Source organism: Lepus europaeus, chromosome 8 (genome assembly GCF_033115175.1).
Source record: "Lepus europaeus isolate LE1 chromosome 8, mLepTim1.pri, whole genome shotgun sequence".
Classification (NCBI taxonomy): Eukaryota; Metazoa; Chordata; class Mammalia; order Lagomorpha; family Leporidae; genus Lepus; species Lepus europaeus.
This window is the reverse complement of record NC_084834.1, coordinates 48,007,103-48,029,025: the sequence shown is the minus strand read 5'-3', so window position 1 is coordinate 48,029,025 and position 21,923 is coordinate 48,007,103. Positions and strand designations below refer to the sequence as shown.

The 21,923-nt window shown below is 37.7% G+C and overlaps 1 pseudogene; it reads left to right on the top strand.

Moving 5' to 3' along the window:
• The first annotated feature begins 15,620 nt into the window (after nt 1–15,620).
• Nucleotides 15,621–16,359, top strand: LOC133765534 (transmembrane and ubiquitin-like domain-containing protein 1; annotated as a pseudogene).
• Nucleotides 16,360–21,923: the final 5,564 nt, after the last annotated feature.

The window sequence follows — 21,923 nt, the reverse complement described above, 5'->3', positions numbered from 1 at the left end:
AAGATTAAATCTTTTGTTCAGATGTAATTTATACTTTTGCAATTTGAGTTTAATTATTTTCACAGAAATTCTGTTATTTCCATAATAGTTGTGAAGTTTTTAATTGTGGACTTCAAGTACTGTGTTAAAAAGTAGATCTAGGCTAAAATTCATTTAACTGGTACTAATTTGTCTTGACTAGGGTATTTTCACATATATTGCATTTTAATATTTAAATTTTTAAAATTTACATTTTTATTGTAACCAGGATATAGCTTTATTGTATTCCTAATTCCCAATAAAGTTGGACCAATAGCTTGAAAGTCACTAACTGAAGCATAAAGGTAGTGACAAAATTTGATCATAAGTACTGCAAAACATATAATCATAAAGTTAGTAGGATTTGTGTTAAAATACAGACTTTTAATTTGTCTCCCAAATAAAATTTGTGAGAATGTAATGATTTCACCAATGTAGCAGTGAAAGAAAATTTCAAACAGTAATTCCAAAGGTTATGTTAAATTAAATTTGTTAAATTTGTGACCACTTATGCCCAGTAACAAGGCCTAAATTGTTAGTTGTCCAGAGGCTCCACAGTTTATGTGCCAATTTAAAATATAATAATGAACTGTCTGATAAAATAATTATATTTTATCTGATCAGAATCAAAGTTATAATTTTCTGTACAAAATTAACTAATTTAACTCAAATGAGAAAGGAAATAAGGATCATTAGTTTTAGCTTTATATATATTATATAATTTATAGAGAGGCAGATATTATAATAAATATTATATTTATATAATATGAATATATTATATATTTATAAGTTATATATATATAACTATCTATCTATCTATCTATCTATCTATCTATCTATATATACACACACACATATATATAAAACCTGGAGCTTCATCCAGGTCTTCCATGTAGGTGGCAGGTGCCCAAGCATTTGGGCCATTTTTTGCTATTTTCTCAGGTGCACCAGCAAGGAGCTGGATCAGAGGTGGAGCACTTGAACCAGTGCCTATATGGGCTGGTGGAGTAGTCTCAAGCAGTGGCTTAACTCACTACACAACAATGCGGGACACTGAGTTTTATAATTTAAAGAATATTATACTATTTTTAGATGATTCAAAAACTGGTTAATCATAATATATTATGTGAGGGAAAGCAGAACAACCTACATGGCAAATAGGTTATGAACTCACAATGCTATATCTTTGCATCATATTGTGAGGATGCACTGTGTAGCAGCCATCACCATCCAGTTTGCACAGCATCAGTTATGTTGCTTACCTGTGGAAGAAATGATGGTTTGCAAAGTATGAATCAACTCTGGCAATGAGTGGTACACTTATAAGAGAGAAATACTCAACACACTGTGTTGTTTATTACTTAAACACCATAATATGAGAGGTTTCTCATTTAGTTAAGGATTATTTTATGAACTGAATGGAGATGACTATGAGGCAGTGCCAATTTATGTTTCCTTTTATTTTCTAAATACTTAGACTCTCAAAAATATATTTGCTGGTCTTAACCCAACACTATTTCTAAGATTAGACAATTATATGTGATCAGACTATGATAATGCCTACATTTTTATAGCATACATGTGCTCTCTCTTAAAAATTTTTTTCACTCAGTCCTGAATTTGCTTTCCTAACCTGCAGTCCTGAGATTGAAAAAGTATAATAATTTTAAAAATGCAATTATGAAGGAAATTAACATAACATGTTCACAGCATTGAAAAGACCTAGGGGGCCGGTCCTGTAACATAGTTGGTAAAGGCGACACCTGCAGTACTGGCATCCCATATGGGTGCTGGAAAGTTAAAAAAGAAACAAATTATATTAAATAAGTCAATGCATAATAAAGTGATTAGTACAGTACAAAATAAATATTTAAAGGATGTAAATTATCATTAAAATAATTGAATGGCTATTAATACAATATAAATCTGTAACCATTTAAAATCAATGGAAAAAATAAAGTGTATGACCTAAAGTGGGAGGGGCTAACCTGGGTTACAGTTATAAACCTAATGTAAATAACAAATACGGGTTGTTTTTTTCCTGTTATATTTGTTAAACAAGAATCTGTATTTATGAAATGCTAACTAAAATAAAATGAAGTAACAATTTAAAAAAATTAAGAAAAGAATTGTAGATGCCAGAATTGATAAGTATTTTAAACAGGCACTGACATCTTAGGGTTGGTGGAAATGAGGTGAATCTTGAGAATACTGTTACAGTAAGAAATAGATTTTTAGTTCATTTTTGTTTAAATTAGAGTCCTTTCTTTTTTCTAACTTCTAATCAAACCTAATGACTTCTAACTCTTCTCAAACTTTGAGCTATTTTTGTCAGTGGAGATTTTTTTTTCTTTTGATTTTCTTAGAGGAATAAAACTAACCTTTTTGTTTATTTAACTACTAGAAAGTTTGCTTTTTTATTTTTATTTTTTGACAGGCAGAGTGGACAGTGAGAGAGAGACAGAGAGAAATGTATTCCTTTCCATTGGTTCACCCCCCAGTGGCCACTGCAGCCGGCGCGCTGCGGCCTGCACACCACGCTGATCCGAAGCCAGGAGCCAGGTGCTTCTCCTGGTCTCCCATGGGGTGCAGGGCCCAAGGACTTGGGCCATCCTCCACTGCACTCCCAGGCCATAGCAGAGAGCTGGCCTGGAAGAGGAGCAACCAGGACAGAATCCGGCGCCCCGACCGGGACTAGAACCAGGTGTGCCGGTGCCGCAGGAGGAGGATTAGCCTATTGAGCTACGGCGGGCACCGGCAGAAAGTTTGCTTTTTTACAAGGTTATTTTGCTGTCTGTTTATCCTGAAAGTAAAGAGAAGTAACCCTTTTTTTCCCTGCCAGTTTCTATACTTAGCCTGGATCTGATGCATAACATACAATGGAAGACTGAAAAATGTACTTGGATATGAGCTTAATAAAAAGGCACATCCATAACTCTAGGAATTCTAAGCAACTGATTTTATGGGAGTAGTTTTGTATTACTTGCATAATTGAGAGGAAGCTACTTATGTTGTTCATTTTCACCCACTTATGAATTAGAATGAGCATGTGATAAGAAGTAAGGAAGAATGGTGATACAAGCTATAGAGCCGATTTAAATCCTAAAGGAAAATCTGAAATTGGAATCTGATAAGTCACATCTAGAGTTATAACAGAAAAGTGATATTACATGTTTCTTCCAAAAAACACTATATTAGGTTAACAGTGCATCATGTTATTTACCTCCCAAGACAATCTCCATTGTTTCAGGCTAAGAATTAAGAAAATTACTCTTGTTCTAAAAGTACACTTGTAACACTTGCAATATGAGATGTACCATCCTGTATGTTCAACATATCAAGTGCTAAATGAGTATGCGTGTGCGTGTGTGTGTGTCTACATGTGCCATAAAGACTTCAGTTGCAAGTGACAAAGATTTAAACTACAGAGATCAAAACAAGAATTTATCATCTTATATAACTGATTGGGGGATGAGGTTTTTCCAAGAAGCAAACCTTACTTAGGTATTACTGTATTTAAGGTTTCAAATGCCAAAAGGATACTTCTCTCACTTTTCTTTTCCCTTCTGAATATGCTCTTAGAGTTGACTTCATTCTCTGGTGGTCTTGTCCCATGCTGTGGCAGAAAGGCGGGGTCAATAGTCCCTGCTAACTTCCTCCTTCCATTCTCCTTATACTCAGTCTCCATATGAATAATGAAAAAGCTTGTTTTCTCAACTGTTCAAGCAAAAATTCCAAAGACAGCACAGTTTCATTGTACATCCACCTCTTATCCATCAATGAGGCCAAGGAGATGGGGTCTCTGATAGCTGAAGACTGGCTCATTTGTCTACTTCTTCTTGATGGAGAGAGAATTTCCCACCCACAAGGAAGAACAGCTCAGTTAGTATTAAAAAGCCAGAAGGGAAATATAAGGGGAAGCCAGAAATTTTATCTTGCTTGGAAGATAAGGAGTATGCATGTAAAAGTAAATATTTGAAATCAGAAGTTGGAGTAATAAAGAAAGACGTGTCTTGATCAGAATTTAATATGAGCAAACAAAAAGCACATCCAATCGTTTCAGCAGGCTATCACTCTGTACCCTTAGTTAAGAGGTTCTCACTCTATTACATTTTGCATACAATCAAGCTTCATTTATTTCCCCTGAAGTTAATTGAAACAGAAATGTACATCATCATTATGACACCTATAGGTAGTTTCTATAATGTAAATTATTGATTAAATTTTGCAAAGCCTTTTTACACCTAAAAGGTGAATACAAATATGACTCTGACAGCAATGGAAATGAAATGCTTTTAAAGCAATCTCATGTGGTCACACATATTGTTTTGTTGTAATGGGATTCTGTTAATATCAATATATTTCTGTAAAGCTCCTTCTCAGTTCACATGATCAAAAGAAAATAGAAGGGAAATATAGTCCCTCAGTAGTTAATTAGCACATAAAAATTGTATTTGAGAACAGAAGGAGAGAAAGAGATGTGTTATTTTCTTACCGTTTCAATTCCTTTGAGCTCTGTAAACTTGTTGGGTATCACACACACAACTAGATTAACTTCAGTTTATACATCTCCGATTTCTTATGTTTCTGTATAATTTACTAATAAAACATTATTTTGCACACATATTAAGTATATCAATTATGGTATACTGTTGATATATGTGTGCTTGTATACACACACACATATGCAGATCTAGAGATTTCAGATGCTACTGCTGAATGTTATCACGTATTCTCAGCCCAGGAAAGCTGGTGCTGCAGACCAATGGTATCCTTTTGGCCAATGAGCCTTGGTGAACTGTGCTTCACATACTGTCAGCCAAATAGCATTCTTCTGGACATGGGACAGAGAAAATTCTCTTATGTATTATTTTTCTACTGCAGCTCGCTGCTGTTTACTTTGTTCCTGAAAAAATCTCTGACCTCAAATGGAAATATATAAGGAAATAAAACAAAACATAAAATTGATAATGTAAATCTGTCTAAAGATGCAAAAGAGAAATTTGACTGAGGCTTTATGGTAACTGGAAAGAGGCAGTCTAGGCTACTGAGGATAAAGTGTAGTGGTTCGATAGTAACTGGTCAGTTGATAAAGGGAATCACTGGCAGCATTGAAGATTGATGAACAGAATGACAATTATTTGCATAGTAAATGGAAAAATGTGAGAGGCATATCATGATTCCAGACTACTTGGAGAGAATAAGAAAGGTGGGTGATAATGGAAAATCCCATCTTATGAAGACCAATGATGGTGTAGCAATGAAAGAAGTACCTCCAGAACTGCATCCTTCTATTTTCTTATCCCATTCCAATGTGTTCGTCTACACTTAGATGGAATTTATCTGATTGTTCAGAGTTCTATGAATTAAAAAAATAAGGAATGTTGGTGAACAAATATTGCTATATGCCACAATATAGAACTCTGTTTCAGAATACTTCATCTTGTTTCAAAAAATACAACAAAATCTTTCCTAATTATAATGACTTATATTATTAGTTAATATATAGTATATATTTTATGCACTCAATAAAATAATGGTTTACACAATTATTAAGTGTATAAATAATTTTTGTGAGCAACTTGATCTTTCCAAAATCTTACGGCTTTTTTTCCCATAGAATGTATTTTGTGAGTACATTATTTAAAGTTGAGCATTTGCCTCATTTTTGCAACACATTCCTTACAGAAGCACAGCTGAACACAAGGTAAACTTCTAAATGAAGTTGTTTGTAGTAGCATTAATTATAATCACACTCTGTCTTGATTTAATCCAACATCAGAAATTCTTTATAGTGGCAGCAACAGAAAAAGAAATGAAACCAAGACTCTTAGTTCTCATTGCTTTTCCTCCTTCCAGTTTTTATGAAAAGCAAGCATAGTTTAAATCATAACTTCATTATTTATATTTAATCAACAACTTCAGCTTTTTAGTATTATTCATCTTAATAATTACTAAAATTACATTAAAAGTTTCTCTAACATGTACAGAAGTTCTGAAACTGTCCAATTTAATTACGAATGAAGAAAAAGCCACACAAAATGGTTCTTCATGAGTTTTTGGAGCTAATGTTCACATGAGGGAGGTGTTGTGGATCATTGGTATTAACTAATGATGACCTGGGATCAAAGACAGAGCCTTATGGAAACCCAGCTTTCAAGGTAGCATAATAAGTTTGAAATGTCAAATGAAATATTCCAAAAATGAAATTTAAACTATAATAATTGCCCATCAGAACTGTCAAACTAGTTCTCCAAGTAATATATTTATATATACACATATAAGATTGATGATTTCAAAAGCTCTAGGAAAGCGAAATCGTTCCAGAAAAATGGCCAAAAGCAAATTCTGAAGTTCAATTACAAAAAAAGCAAACTTAACCAAAGCTGTCGTGAACTATGTCTTGCCTTGTGCCACAACAACAAGACACAATGCAATTGACTCAGAAAACTCAGTAAAGGACAGAACACAAACTGGGTGAACAAAACCTTGCAGTAAGTCTATACAGGAATTTTTAATAAAGCAATTTTGATTGGCCTGTTGTCTTACATACACATACTTTTTACACTCCAAATGCCAGGTGTGTGGAGTAGACCACACTACAGTTGAAAGTGTAAAAGCAAAGAGACACAGAGGCTCACCCAGCAGAGAGCAGCAAGTTGCAGGAGCACACAGAGCTGCGGTGATGGCAAACTACCGGTTATGTAAAATTAATTACAATAATTTTAATCAGAATATTTTTTCTCTGCAATAGTTTGTTGGAGTTAATAATAAGATAAAAACTTCTTACTGTGTGTCTCCAACTCTACTATAAGCATTACAAATAGAACTGTGAAGTCTTTGTGCAGACTGTGAGCTGAACGCTCACTGGTTCACTCCTGAGACAGAGAGAGAAGAGAAGGCAGAAGATAGGCTTATGGAGGATATTTAATTAAAGCCAGAAAGAACACTAAAATAGAAAAATTAGCTCAGTGAAAAAAATCTGTGCATTTCCACTAAGTCAGAAACAATTAAATACTGAAATGGAGACTGTAAGAAGAGGAAACAAAAACTTCTTTGATTGGTCTGGACTTTTGCAGTGTGCCTCTGGATTCTGAATGCGGTATCCTATTGAACCTACTAGTTGTAAATGATTCACTGATTCTTTCATTCATGCAGTCATTCTTTTTTTTGATCAATATATTCTTTCATTCATCCATTATTTTACTTAACATTTTCTGCTATTCGTAAGGTCTTGGACTATGCATTGGGCATGATATCTGCACCTGAATAACTTAGAGTGACTGACAAGTATGTAAATCAGTATAATATTAAAACAAGTTGTGATTTAATATCTTGAAGATGAGTATAGAAGAATTTAAATATACCAGTACTAATGTAGTACATATGGTCAAGGAAGCTTTCAAAGAAGGGATGGTATTTGAGCTATTTCTCAGGACAGTTTGAAATTTACCAAAGAATCTACAAAATCTATACTTAAACAAGAAGAATATTTCAAGAAACCTTGACATTTGCAGATAATTAGAAATGACAAATTTGAGGCTTATTTCCTATTATGTTTCACATTATTGCACATTTCACACAACAGGTAGTCAGATTTATATGTAGTGAACAAATAAAACAGTAAATGGAATAATAATTCTTAGGGAAACAGTGATTATATTTAAAATTATATCAGATTTCACCACAAGGCCAAAAATATGTTTTAGGTAGGTTACTAAAGGGCATCAAACTTCCTTTCATAGTTATTTTATAATTACTAAGCAGGATGTATTAAATGAGGGAGTCACAATCTCTTAGTTACTAATGGAACTGGGATACATTTATTTCTTCTAAGTATTCTCAGTACACTCACATGGAACCAAAGCCCTGAGTGGAAATTCAGATAAGAGCGCTTTCTATGAGAGAAAATTCTAGAAGCCAGTGGTGACCTAAGAGTTATCACTACAAGGTATCAGTAGGGATGTAATTAAATTTATTGCATAGGAGAAATGTGTCTGCTAGAGAGAGAGAAAATGAGAGTGACAGTGAGAGTGACAGTAAGAGATCTCCCATCCTCTGGCTCATTTCTCAGATGCCCTCATTGGAAAGCTCTGGACAAGGCCAAAGGCAGGAGCCAGGAACTCAATTTGGGCTTCCCACATAGGTGGTTGGGAGCCAACTACTTGAGTCATCACCTGCTGCATCTCAGAGTGCTCATCAGCAGGAAGCTGGAATTGTGAGTGGTGCTGGGACTCGGAACCCGGCACTCCGATATGGGTTGTTGGCATCCCAAGTGGAATATTAACCAATATGCCTGTTGCTTGTCCCTAAATTAGATCCTTCAGACTTAATGTGGGAAAGCATCCTAAGAGTTTAAGATTGTCTATGTTTCTGATTCATTGAGTACTTATACTGGTCATCATTATTATTACTATTATTATTTTTGTTAGAAAGTAGAGGCTTCATTTAGCCAATGGATACATTTTATAGCAGAACTATGATATTATTGGTTATTTATGTTAAACATGGAAGACAGTGTTTGTTTTCCAAAGATGTCTTTCATGTTTGTATCTCTTGCTCTACAAATATAGCCTTTCAGTTTTCACCAACAGGAAACGTATTAATTTGGATTACTGTAAAAGGAAAATGTTTAGATTTTTAGGTGGAAAGTTTGGTTTGAATCTGATCTTAATTTGGGTTTTCCCCAAAGCAGATATTGAAGCAAAGTGTTGTTTGTATCATTTTATTTGAACATGTTGCCAAGAAATGGAAGTGAAGGAGAGAGATGGTATAAAACTGGGAAAGAGGAAATCCAGACGTTGTCCTCTTGTTGGGACTGTTTGTTGCCTTGGTGCCTTGTGAGATACCTTACAAAACATGCATCAGAACTTTTTGCTGAAGGGTAAAAAGTTTGAAATAGATACCTATTGGTCCTCAACCCTACTTGTTCAATGCTAGTGCCATACACTTCTGGCTGTGGGAGCAGGCGTATGACTGCTAAAGGGGTTCTGTGGGAGCAGGCATATGAATACTAAGGCATCCTACACTGCGGTACAGGGGAGCCAAGGAAGGAAGACTGATGGGGTGGAACAGGCCTGGGTCTAGCCTGGGGGCAAGCTGGCAGAATGGCTGAAACCTCTGGAGGGACTGATGACGTCAGCAGTGGCTGCAGTAAGGAGAAAGGCAACAGGGTTTTGAAGTGAGACACAAGAGATGCTTAATAGAAATGGTCTGTACTCTTCTAAATTGAAGGATAGTTATTGACAAAAGCCAAATAAGCAAATTTATAAATGTTGAAGTTTGTTTTCCAGTGAAGCACAGCAGATAAATGTTGCAAAGCTCTGACCTTTGACCATCCCCACTTGTTTCTAATAAATTGTAATGACAATTCTCTGTTTCCCTATTCCCTTCTTTTAGGGATGAAGCCCAGATCCTTTACTCTATACCGATATTTCACAAACATTTGGTCTCAGAACGTCTGGGAGGGTGGAAATTATCATTATATTCTTACAATTGTATCTATAAACTACATGAAATTTGTTCCTATTAAATTAATGATTTTAAAAATAAAGTCATTGTTAATCCCAAAGTGCTTTTATTAATACAAATTACATATATTAAATTTGCATATTAAGAATGAATTTTCTAAAAAATGTGTAATTATTTGAAAGATATCATTACAGGGAGAGATGAGGAGAGATCTTCCATCTACTGATTTACTCCTCAAATGGCTGCAACAGCCAGGGCTGAGCCAGGCCTAAGCAAGGAGCCTGGAGCTCCATCTTGATATCATACATGGGTAGTAGGGGCCCAAATGCTCCAGACATCTTCCCCTACTTTCCCTGGCACGTGAGCCAAGAGCTGGATAGGAAGTGGAGCAGCTGGGATTTGAACCAATGCTCACATGGGATGCCAGATTTGTAGACTGTGGCTTAACTCACTATGCCACAAAACCCACTCCAAGAATACAAATTTTTGAATAGCTGTAGCACACTTAAAAATAAATAGTAAAAGAGCATATTAACAATATTTTAATGAAAAAGTAACTATATTATTCCCTCCCAAAAATAATAGTGAGATGATTCACGTTGTTCTACAATCTGTTACAAATCTCTTTGATAGGGGACTGGCACAGTGGCACAGTAAGTTAATCCTCTGTCTGCAGTGCTGGCATCCCATATGGGTGCCAGTTCATGTCCTGGTTTCTCCACTTCTGATCCAGCTCTCTGTGATGACCTGAGAAACCAGTAGAGGATGGCCCAAGTCCTTGGGTCCCTATACCCACATGGGAGACCCAGAAGAAGACCCCGGCTTCTGGCTTCAGATTGGCTCAGCTCTGGCTGTTGCAGCCATTTAGGGAGTGAACCAGTGGATAGAAGACCTTTCTCTTTGTCTCTCCCTCTCACTGTCTGTAACTCTCAAATAAATAAATAAAATATTAAAAATCTCTTTGATGTTGGCCTTTCTAGAACACAGCTACTTTTCCATATCTTGTGCTATATTTAGTGTTCTGTGATATCACTTGTCACGTGTTATACAGAAAACTACACTATATACTCATGACATAAATACAGCTTAAAAGGCAAATGCTATATGCATATCATTATGAAAATTTATTGCCCTTTCTGACTCCCTGGAATTGTCTCAGGTTCTCCCAGAAACTTGATTTCTACATGCACATACCCCCCAGTTTATCTATGTCATTTGATTTCCTGACGTTTACTAAGTATGGTTTATATTGCTGCCATAATGAACATCATTATCACCATTGCCTCAAACACAGTCTCCAGACTCCCTGCATCCAAATTTTCCACTCCCTACCCCATCTTTCCTTTTACACTACTTGTTCTTGTCTAAATCTTTTTAATCCACAATGCTCTAACTTTTTCTTTTATTTAGTGAGCATTAATTTCATCTTGTATAATTGATAGTTCTTTGTGCTTTGCCTCTCTAGGACATTACTTTAAAGTATTCAAACCCTATAGCCCCTGTTTGTGCATGCTAAGACTGGTCAACAAATATTCATTGAAGACATGCACATACTATTGTTTTTTACTCTTCGTTTGTCTATCTTATAGCTTAAAGCACATGGACTGAGAAACCTCATCAGTTTTCAGATGTTCATTTCTATACAGATTACTTTTTATTATATATTGAACCTTCAGACATATATAAAAAAAGAATCAGATATGTGAGTCCATCAATCCTGACCAAAAATATAGCTGAATTGCAAATCTTGTTCCTTTTTAAGGCCATCCAATTACAATTTATTCTACTTAGATCAGATACTTTCCTTTGAAAGAGGTCAGTTAAGAACTAGGTAAGGTAGTCCACTGAATGTAAGTGCAATACTTGTAATTAATGACTCTCTCACTAGTTGTCACATAAGGCTAATCTTGGATTTTTGCAGGATACAGAGGTGCTATTGAACTTGCGAATGAAAAAATGTAATTCACACACCGCGATCCTGCTAATGCACAGTATGGCCAAGACTGATGAACTTTATCAAGTAATTATATTTGATTGGCGAAGGGTATCTCCTTCTTTGATGGCCCCGTTCTTTCCACTGGGATCTCACTCACAGAGATCATTCATTTAGGTCTTTTTTTTTTTTTCCCATGATATCTTGGCTTTCCATGCCTGCTATACTCTCATGGGCTCTTCAGCCAGATCTGAATGCCTTGAGGGCTGATTCTGAGGCCGGAGTGTTGTTTAGGACATCTGCCATCCTATGAGTCTGCTGTGTATCCCACTTCCCATGTTGGATCTTTCTCTCCCTTTTTGATTCTATCAGTTAGTATTAGCAGATACTTGTCTTGTTTGTGTGATCTCTTTGACTCTTAGACCTATCAGAGCTATCAATTGTGAGCTGAAATTGATCACTTGGACTAGTGCGATGGCATTGGTACATGCCATCTTGATGGAATTGTGTTGGAATCCCCTGCACGTTTCTAACTCCACCATTTGCGGGAGGGAAGTTATGGGAGGGGGGAAGCCATTGTAACCCACAAGCTATACTTTGGAAATTTATATTCATTAAATAAAAGTTTAATAAAAAAAAAATTATATTTGATTGGCATAGACAGGAGCTACATGGCAGCACAGATTTCTATCCCTTATACTTTTTGGATAACTGAAAGTAGCTAGATTGCAAAGGAACATCACTCCATTATTTTTTAACTCACAGATTGCCAGATGATGACAATCCAAATACTTACATCTAAAAGATTATTTTCTTACAACCTTAGGTGTAGTCATAATAATACAGATGCATATATTTATATATTCTCTCCATGCTTGACCAGATATGCTAGCTTTATAATTGATACTCCCTTTGATCAATAAATATCCAAATGGAAAAGTTTGCCACCCACTGTATTTAACCTTCATTCTCTTTATAAAAACTCTCCTCACACTGATTTGACAGAGAAGTTGCCCTTCTGGAAATCTGTGTAACAACTAATTTCAAAGGTCTAATCTTGGATCTGTCTATCTGCCAGTTTCACTACCCCTTATGGTTGTATCCCTTCCTCCCAACCCAGTTTTGATCCCATGGTCAATCCAAACAACTACTCCCTTGCATATGCAGCAACCCTCTCATCCCTTCCTTACTTGGGTTCATTCTCCTGGCTAAATCACAGGCCTCATTACATTCAATTGTTTACTTTCCCTGTGCAGCTGATATGCAAATACATGTCAATTTAAGTTCATAATAATTTACCTTGAGTCCTTCCCTTAAAGCTTCTCAGTAATCACATGATATTTCTTAAGTCACGTCTCTCCTCTTCTAAGTAACTATTTTATACCATTTCTCTCAATTCTGCCGGAACATTCTCCATCATTCTCACTTACATATTTATCTTATAATTCCCTGAGGAAGTAGGCATTCTCAGAGGGAAGTTACAAGAGAGGCCCCTACTTACCATATCTATATCCTGATTCTCTACCTTTTCTTTCCTCTTCCTCACAGCTTTACTGAGTTATACTTTATAAATAAAAGTCACATATACTTAAGGCAAGATGATGATTTAATATACATATACATTGGAAGTGAGTACCACAAAGCAATTAATTAGCACATTCATCTCTGTGATACTACAGAGAAGCTGTTTATGTTTTTTCTAAGACCAAGTACTACTTGTGGCCTCTTGCCTACTCAAGTACAATTCTCCCCTCTTACTCTTTGATTTCCCTATGTGTTGGATCATTCCCACTAGCAAACAAACATGCTGTTATTTCTCCATTTGAAAATAACTGGTACTGGATTACACTTTCGTCTTCAACTAATAATCTGGTTATACCTGACATTTAATAGTAGAGATCTTCATGAACGAGTCCTAATTTACCTCTGTCATTTTCAGTCTGTATTTTTCCTCCAAATGACTACTGAAAATAATCAATCAAGGTTGCCAGTAATCTTTGCACTGCTGAATCCAGTGGCCCATTTCTCAATGTTCATCATATAGAAAGTATCAGCACCATTTGATTTAATCATTCTCTTTGGGGCATTTATCTTCCCTTTCTCTTAGTTTTTCTTGTATTTTACTGGTTGTTCATTTTAAATCGTCTTTGCTAGGGTTCTAGAGCTATAACCATGGGCTTGTCTCCCCCGTTCTGTAGTTGTTCTTGGTGATAGTATCCTGCTCTTTCTTAAAATGTTTCATACAGTATAACTTACTGATGGTCAGTGCATAATATTTAGATACAACATGAGAACTTTTAACTCTCTTCTCCTACATATGTTTACATAGATCAAAGTCATCACTGTTAAAACACTATTGTTGGGTTTCTTCCTTTTTCAATTTTAGGATAGTGATGATTTTTTTTTTTTTTTTTTGACAGGCAGAGTGGACAGTGAGAGAGACAGGGAGAAAGGTCTTCCTTTTGCCGTTGGTTCACCCTCCAATGGCCGCTGCGGCCGGCACACCACGCTGATCCAGCAGGAACCAGGTGCTTCTCCTGGTCTCCCTTGCGGGTGCAGGGCCCAAGCACTTGGGCCATCCTCCACTGCACTCCCGGGCCACAGTAGAGAGCTGTCCTGGAAGAGGGGCAACAAGGACAGGATCCGGTGCCCCGACCAGGACTAGAACCCGGTGTGCTGGCGCTGCAGGCAGAGGATTAGCCTATTGAACCACGGCACTGGCCTCATTTTTCATCCTTCACAGGGAATCCAGCTCAGGGAATGAAACAAAGGAAGCCTAAAAGAAAAATGAAAAGAGCTGTTTTTTTAAGGTTAGTAACTGAATAATTACTTTGGTAAAAGTTGTAAGATATTTGATAATTTAAAAAAAAAACTTCATTTAAAATTTTTGATTAACATTAAGACTAGTACATTTTTATAGGAAGTGGTGTACTATTTCAAGACATAATTATTTTAAAAAAACAGCTTCAAATCCCCAGAGTTACTAAGGAAAAAATACCTAAAGAAGATTCCAGGAGATAAAAATGAATGCAAATTGTATTATCTCAACCATCAATTAAAATATTCTTGCAGACAAGTTTCCTAAACACCAGTGGAGTAGATATTATTCAATAATAACAAAATGCTATAGTTTTTATTTATTTATATTTTATAAACCAATACAGATCTATGATAGCTTATATTCTGATGAAAAAATCTTAACTTATACTGTCATATTTTACAGATATAGTTCTATTCAAGTGACCTTAAATAATTTTGGAGGTTTGGTGTTTTTCTCTAAGATTTTGTGAATGGATCCATTCTGTAGGTTGTTTCCCTTCCTTATTTTGCTCTGCTTATGATGACAGATAAAATTGTGCAGACCAGCTGCCATGAGTAGCCATTCATGCAACCTGAGGCTCTTCGGGGATTTCCCAGCTATCTTCACAGGTACAGATAACTCCTCACAATGGATACATAGCGTCAGTGCAGATTCCAATAGTGTAGCCTTAGTCAACTCTTCTGCTGCCTTATCAAGGTGCAACTCATGAGGTCAAGTCCTCTCTGTGTCTCCTAAACTAAAAATGAATTCTTGCAACAAGGCTTTTCTATTCTCTTCATTGCTCTTCTGTGAGTGAGAAAAGGCTGAAGCTGGCAAATAATTAAGTTGTCCTAAACTGGTCCATGACTACCAATCTCAAGATTTTCATCCTGAAAGGAGGATAAAGACAGATAGATGATTGTTAGGAGACTCCAACTGATTCCTCAGTCCTCTTTAAATGATAACCAGTTTTGAGTCAATGCCTCTCATTAGTGAAGTAAGATCTTTCTTCTATTTCAACTTTCATTTCTAATTGTCCTGGGCTCACATTTCCACTTTCCCTAGACACATGATCATTAGCTATATCATTCCTTCAAGTGTGCCATCCTGAACATCAGATTTACTCAACATGAGAAGTGAAATATTTTGTCAGGCTGGGAAGATATATATATCATACATATATATATGTATGAGGAGTTGGTTAAGAATAGGGAGTTGTGATTGGATTTGGTGATGGGAAAGGGCAGGAGGAGGCAAGTGTGGGGCTACTGGGAGAGCAGTCTGTGTTTTGTAGGAAAGCAGAGGGACTGGAAGAGTTGGGGGGGGGGGGGGTCAGGAGGCAGAGCGCCAGCCCTTCATGAGATCTTTGTGCCTTTGCATGCAGCTCAGTAGCCTGGCGGGCAGGGCAGGTGCCATGGCCCTGATTGAAGGGGTGGGTGATGAGGTGACCGTCCTTTTCGCGGTGCTTGCCTGCCTTCTGGCGCTGGCCCTCGCTTGGGTCTCCACACATACCACCGAGGGCGCCGACCCCCTGCCCCAGCCATCAGGGGTCGCAACAGCAGCACAGCCCGGTGAAGTTATGGGAGCCACCGCCACCGACAGCGTCAGAGGGGAGTCCCCAGGGGCTGAGACACAGAGGTCAAGCTGCACAGCCAGAGCCTGGCACGGGGGTCACAGCAACACCGCCACCCCCGGACTCCCCACAGGAGCCCCTAGTGCTGCGGCTGAAATTCCTCAATGACTCAGAGCGGGTGGCCAGCGCCTGGACTCACGACACCATTGGCTCCTTGAAAAGGACCCAGTTTCCCGGCCAGGAGCAGCAGGTGCAGCTCATCTACCAAGGACAGCTGCTAGGAGACGACACACAGACCCTGGGCAGCCTTCACCTCCCTCCCAACTGCGTTCTCCACTGCCACGTGTCCACGAGGGTCGGGCCCCCGCATCCGCCCTGCCCGCCGGGGTCAGAGCCAGGCCCCTCCGGGCTGCTGGAAATCAGCCTCTGCTGCTGCTGCTGCTGCTCCTGCTCTGGTACTGCCAGATCCAGTACCGGCCCTTCTTCCCCCTGACTGCCACTCTGGGCCTGGCCGGCTTCACCCTGCTCCTCAGCCTCCTGGCCTTCGCCATGTACCGCCCGTAGTGCCTCCAGGGGCTCTCAGCAGCATCGCCGGCCCCTCCGGACCTCGCTCCCCGCGGCACAGCGGGAGCTGCTGTCTGCCCAGGCCCGCCTCTCTTCCCTCTCCCCTGGAGCCCAGCCTTGCGCCGCAGAGGACTCCGGGAGCTGGCGGAGCCCTCTGCCTGTGACCACCACGCTCGGGGCCACCTCCTAGGGCTGCAGGCCCCCAGCCCTCACTGACAGTTGGCTCCTCTGGGTCAGGTACCTACTGTGGATGCCTTGGCCCTGGGCAAAGCCAGGCCACCCCCCTGGGCCCTTCTTAGTGTTCTGCCTGTGGACCGGGCCATGTGTAGACCCTAACAGCTATTGGGCTGGTCTAGGGACGCAAAGACTGCGGTAGGCTGGTGCAGAGGATGGGAGAGGGGCAGAGTTCCATGAAATATGTGCAGATTAAAATAACTGTGAAGTTTTCTTATATATATTATATTATATATAATAATACATATTATATATATAATATATACGTAATTTTGTAAGTTCCCTTTCCCTTTTTAAGACTTATTAATAAAGGATGATCCATCATTTAGAAGAAAACTTGCACAGTATCATTTTAATGAATACTTGGAATTCACAAAATAGATATACTGTAATTTAACCACATTCTTATATTGCAGGATTGGCTATTTTCCATTTTTGTTGAAAAAACAATGGTGAATTGGACATTATATACATAAACCTTTATGCACATCCTTAATCATTTCTTTAGGATAAATTACTAGGAACAAAATTGCTGTGTCAAAGCATATGCATTTTTAATTTATTTGCTGGCCTAGTTTTTAATCATAAAGTAATAAAAACACTTTGGAAACTGTCAATCTGTTTCCAAATGCAAAAAAATAGCAAAAGCATGCTCTTACCTGGTACATGCTTTGAAAGTAAATAATTAAAAAAAAATAAAGTACATTTTATCTTTGTTTCAATATTTAAATGTATTTAAGAGTATCCATTTGGACTTGTTAATATACAGAGGGATATTATGCGTATTCTCTTTTGTAAACAGAATTTTTCTCTTATTGTATTTAAGAATTTTTGTCATTTTTTGCCTTCTTCATTTTACCTGTTGCATATTATTTCATAGCGTATGTGTGTAATATTTTACTTAACCAGCCCCTTCATTATAGTTAAACATTAGCAATATTGTTTTTACATTTATAGTCAGTGGCAAAAGAGAATATTCTTATGTAATTTTCTGCAAACTTCTGTAAAATGTATATATGAAGAGATTTCTCAACAATTTGGTGGGTCAAATAATGTATACAGTTTTAAATTTAGTAGCATAGATAAGTACTTTGTAAAATTTAATCAATATTTCTATTTACTTGAAAGAATATTTATTTTTTAAAAAAGGAGGCAATCCAGGCCTGTGTTGTGGCGTAGTAGGCTAGGCCTCTGCCTGTGGCACAGGCATCCCGAACAGGTGCTTGTTTTAGTCCTGGCTGCTCTTCTTGCAATCCACCTCTTGGCTAATGACCTGGAAAAGCAGCAGAAGATGGCCCAAGTGTCTGGGCCCCTGAATCCACATGGGAGACCTGGAAGGAGCTCCTGCTCCTGTCCTTAGATTGCTCCAGTTCTGGGCATTGTGGCCAATTAGGGAGTGAACCAGTGGAGAGGAGATATTCCTTTGTTTTTTCCTCTGTCTATAACTCTGCCTCTCAAATAAACAAAATCTTAGAAAAATAAAAAAGGAGGCAATCTTGTTTTAAGCTTAATTTTTTTATGTGAAAAGCAAAGAGAGAGAGAGAGAGCTCTTTCACCCACCCATAGGTTCACTTCCCAAATGCCTCCAACAAGGCTATGTTCAAACCCAAGCTGAGAGGCAGGAACTTAATTCAGATCTTCCAAATTCATGGTAGAAATCCAAATATGTGGGCAGGCACTTGCTGCCTCCTAAGGTATCCATTAACAGAAAGCTAGAATCAGGAGCAGAGTCAAGATTCAAATTCAGGCACTTCCATATGGAATGGAAGCATCCCAAGCTTTGTCACAACTGCTGAGCAAAATGTCTTCCCCTTGAAATGTTATTTTTTGAAAAATAATGTAGGCCGGTGCTGCGGCTCTATAGGCTAATCCTCCGCCTTGCAGCGCCGGCACACTGGGTTCTAGTCCTGGTCGGGGAGCCGGATTCTGTCCTGGTTGCCTCTCTTCCAGTCCAGCTCTCTGCTGTGGCCAGGGAGTGCAGTGGAGGATGGCCAAGGTGCTTGGGCCCTGCACCCGCATGGGAGACCAGGAGAAGTACTTGGCTCCCAGCTTTGGATCAGCATGGTGCGCCGGCCACAGCGCACCAGCCGCAGTGGCCATTGGAGGGTGAACCAATGGCAAAGGAAGACCTTTCTCTCTGTCTCTCTCTCACTGTCCACTCTGCTTGTCAAAAAAAAAAAAAAATTAAAAAAATAAAAATAATGTAAAAAAAGCAGGTGTTTTCAAGTAAAAAGTTATCTTTTTAGAAAACTTAATAGTTCATTTGTTTTTAAATATTTATTTATTTAGAGTTATTTACATATAATTCAGTTGGGTTTGGGGAATGCTTAGAAATAATCTTAAAACTTAATGGTGAACAGGTAAATTTATGTTTAAACAAAATGTTAAGAAATCCCTCTATGTACTTCATGAATGTATTGGATTTGCAAATTATGTTGTTATTCAATGATTAAATACTAGAGCATCAGGTTCTTTTACCTACTATCACTTATATTTACATTTATGTAACATAGGCTGTTGTAGAGATCAAGCAATTATCTTGTCATCCATTTAACAAATATTTAATGAATGTCTACTCTGTGCCATGCACCATTCTAGGAGTCAGAAATGTAATAATGGATCAAACTACTAAATATGCCCACTGAATAGTACTTTTTAACAAGGGAAATAAAATTAACAGATAAGATCTACGTTTTGAGTGATAATATTTCAAGATAAGAAAAAAAAGCAAAAGAGGAGAATAAGGAATGTTGGCTGAACAGTGGTGCAATTCTAAATGATGATGTTGGAGAAGCCTTCACGGAGCAGTGGTTCTTCAAGGAGACACCTAAAGGAAGAGGGACAGTTTGTTCAATGAACCTCTCAGTATGATGGTCACTTTTGTGCATCAGTGAGGCCAGGCTACAATCCCCAGCTAATCAATCAAACACTAGTCTCGGCGTTACTGTGAAGGTGTGTTGTGGGTATAATTAATGGTATGGATTTCTGTAGGGGGGATCATCCAAGATGAGGTGATTTGATGTGATTCAACTAATTGAAAGGCTTTGAGAACAGAGTTGAGCTATCCTGAAAGATTTAGAAATTCTTCCTGTGGACTGTAATTTCACATGGTGTCTGGGAGTACTAGTCTTCCTTTCCTGAGGGCATGCCTTGAAAATTTGAATTTGCCTAGCCAGCAATCACAATCAGCCAATGCATTAAAGTGAACATTTTCTACTGGCTCCAATTCTGTGGTAAGTGCCTGACAGACAAGGCTTACTGCATAATTCAGGTATATCTTTAATTTCATGCTATGGAATACATAACGGGTGAAATACATACATGACTAAGAATGACTACGTCTAACACCACAGTGACCTATGGGTGCATCCTAGCTCTGGACAGCTTCTACTTCATCTGGTATTTCTCTGGGCTATCTCAACAATTACAGTTTGTTTTAAAGATTTACTTATTTTTATGTGGAAAGCAGAGTGACAGAGACAGAAGATGGACAGAGAGAGAGAGAGAGAGAGAGAGAGAGAGAGAAGAGAGAGAGAGAATCTTCCATCTGCTGGTTCACTCCCTAGATGGCTGTGGCCAGTTCTGGGCCAGGCTAAAGGCATGATACAGGAACTCCATTTTCATCTGCCACATGGGTGGAAGTGCCCAAATACGTTGGACTGGACCATCCTCTGCTGCCTTCCCAGGCTCATTAGCAGGAACTGGGTCAGAAGCAGAACATCAGAACTGGATCTCAGTCACTCACATATGGGAGCCAGAATTGCAAGCAGTGTATTAACCCACTGTACCACAATGCCGGGCCTTCTCTTAACAATTAGTAGAACAACTAGGCAGTCATCTAGTGCATTAAAAATAAAAAAAAAAAAAACAACATCAACCAACAGTATCCAATGAACACTTATGGAGCAGTCAACCAAATAATAGCAGGATATGCTTTTCTCTTCAAGTTCCCACGGATCATATGTCATATTAGATGACACTGTGTGCTGCATAACAAACTTCAACAAATCTAATTTAATTGAAATCATGCAGGAGATTTCCATAATCCTTGGTTTAAAGAGGATGTCTCAAGGACCATCCATAATTACATCGAACATAATGTAGATTCAACTGGTTTGGGCTGAATGTATGTTCCCAAAATATATTTGTTAAAATCTTCACCCTGAGACTTCTGGAACTGTGAGAAATAAATAAGCTACCAGATTTATGATATTTTACCTTACAGTATTAATGGAGTAAGCCAGATTGGTATCTAAAATAAAGGCTTAGCCATTAAAAATCAAATAATACGATTAGTAAACAGATAAAAGTATAAAAACTTCACTGAATTTTCACTAACTTACAAATTACAAATTTCATTGACATATGGGTTGCAAATTGACATGAGATTTTCAAAACCATTAGGCATAAGGAAAATATAATTTGAAACCAAAATAAGGTATCACTACATATTTATCAGACTGTCTGAAAAAAGATAATGACAGCACCAAATACTAATGATGATGTGGAGAAACTGGATTCCTTAACATTGCTGGTGGTAAAGTAAAATGGAATAGTTGCTTTAGAAAATAAAGCTTGTTTCTTTGTAAACTAAATATGCAACATCCATATAACGAAGCAGTTGCATGCCTGGCTATTTATCCAAGATAAATGAAAACTTACTGTCTCATAAAAACCTCTGCACAAATATTTATTGTAGTTCTGATAACAATTCAAAATAGGAAACAACTGAAATGTCCTCCAAAGGATGAATAACTGGACTGATATTCTCATAGATGGAATATTCTTAAGTGAAAAAAAAAACAAAAACTAACTATTGACGCATACTAATGTAAGACAAATTTTCAGAAAACTTTGAAGGGTAAAATAAGCCAGTCTAAAATGTTCACATATGGAACTATTACATTTGTATAACATTTTTGAAATGACAGAACTGTAGAAGTTGTGAGGAGTTAAGGTGGTAGATATAGGAATGGAGTTGATGAGAGGGAAGTGTGTGTATCTATCAAAGGGCAACACAAGATGTCTTTGTGGTGATGGGAATGCGTCTGCTTTGGGTGTACTAATATCTTTATCTTGGCTTTGACTTCCTACTCTAATTTTTCAAGATGATGCCACCAGGGAGAAATGGGAAAAGAGTAAATAGAATCTCTGTATTACTTCTTACAGCTCTATAAAATTTACCATCATCTCAAAATTTAAAATTTTGTTTTTTGTAGACCTCAATTTATACATTTAGTATCTTGATTAATTACATTTTTAGCTAAACTCAATCTTCATGAGTGTTAAGGAGACTAATTATATTAGTAAATTATACATTCTGTAAATTA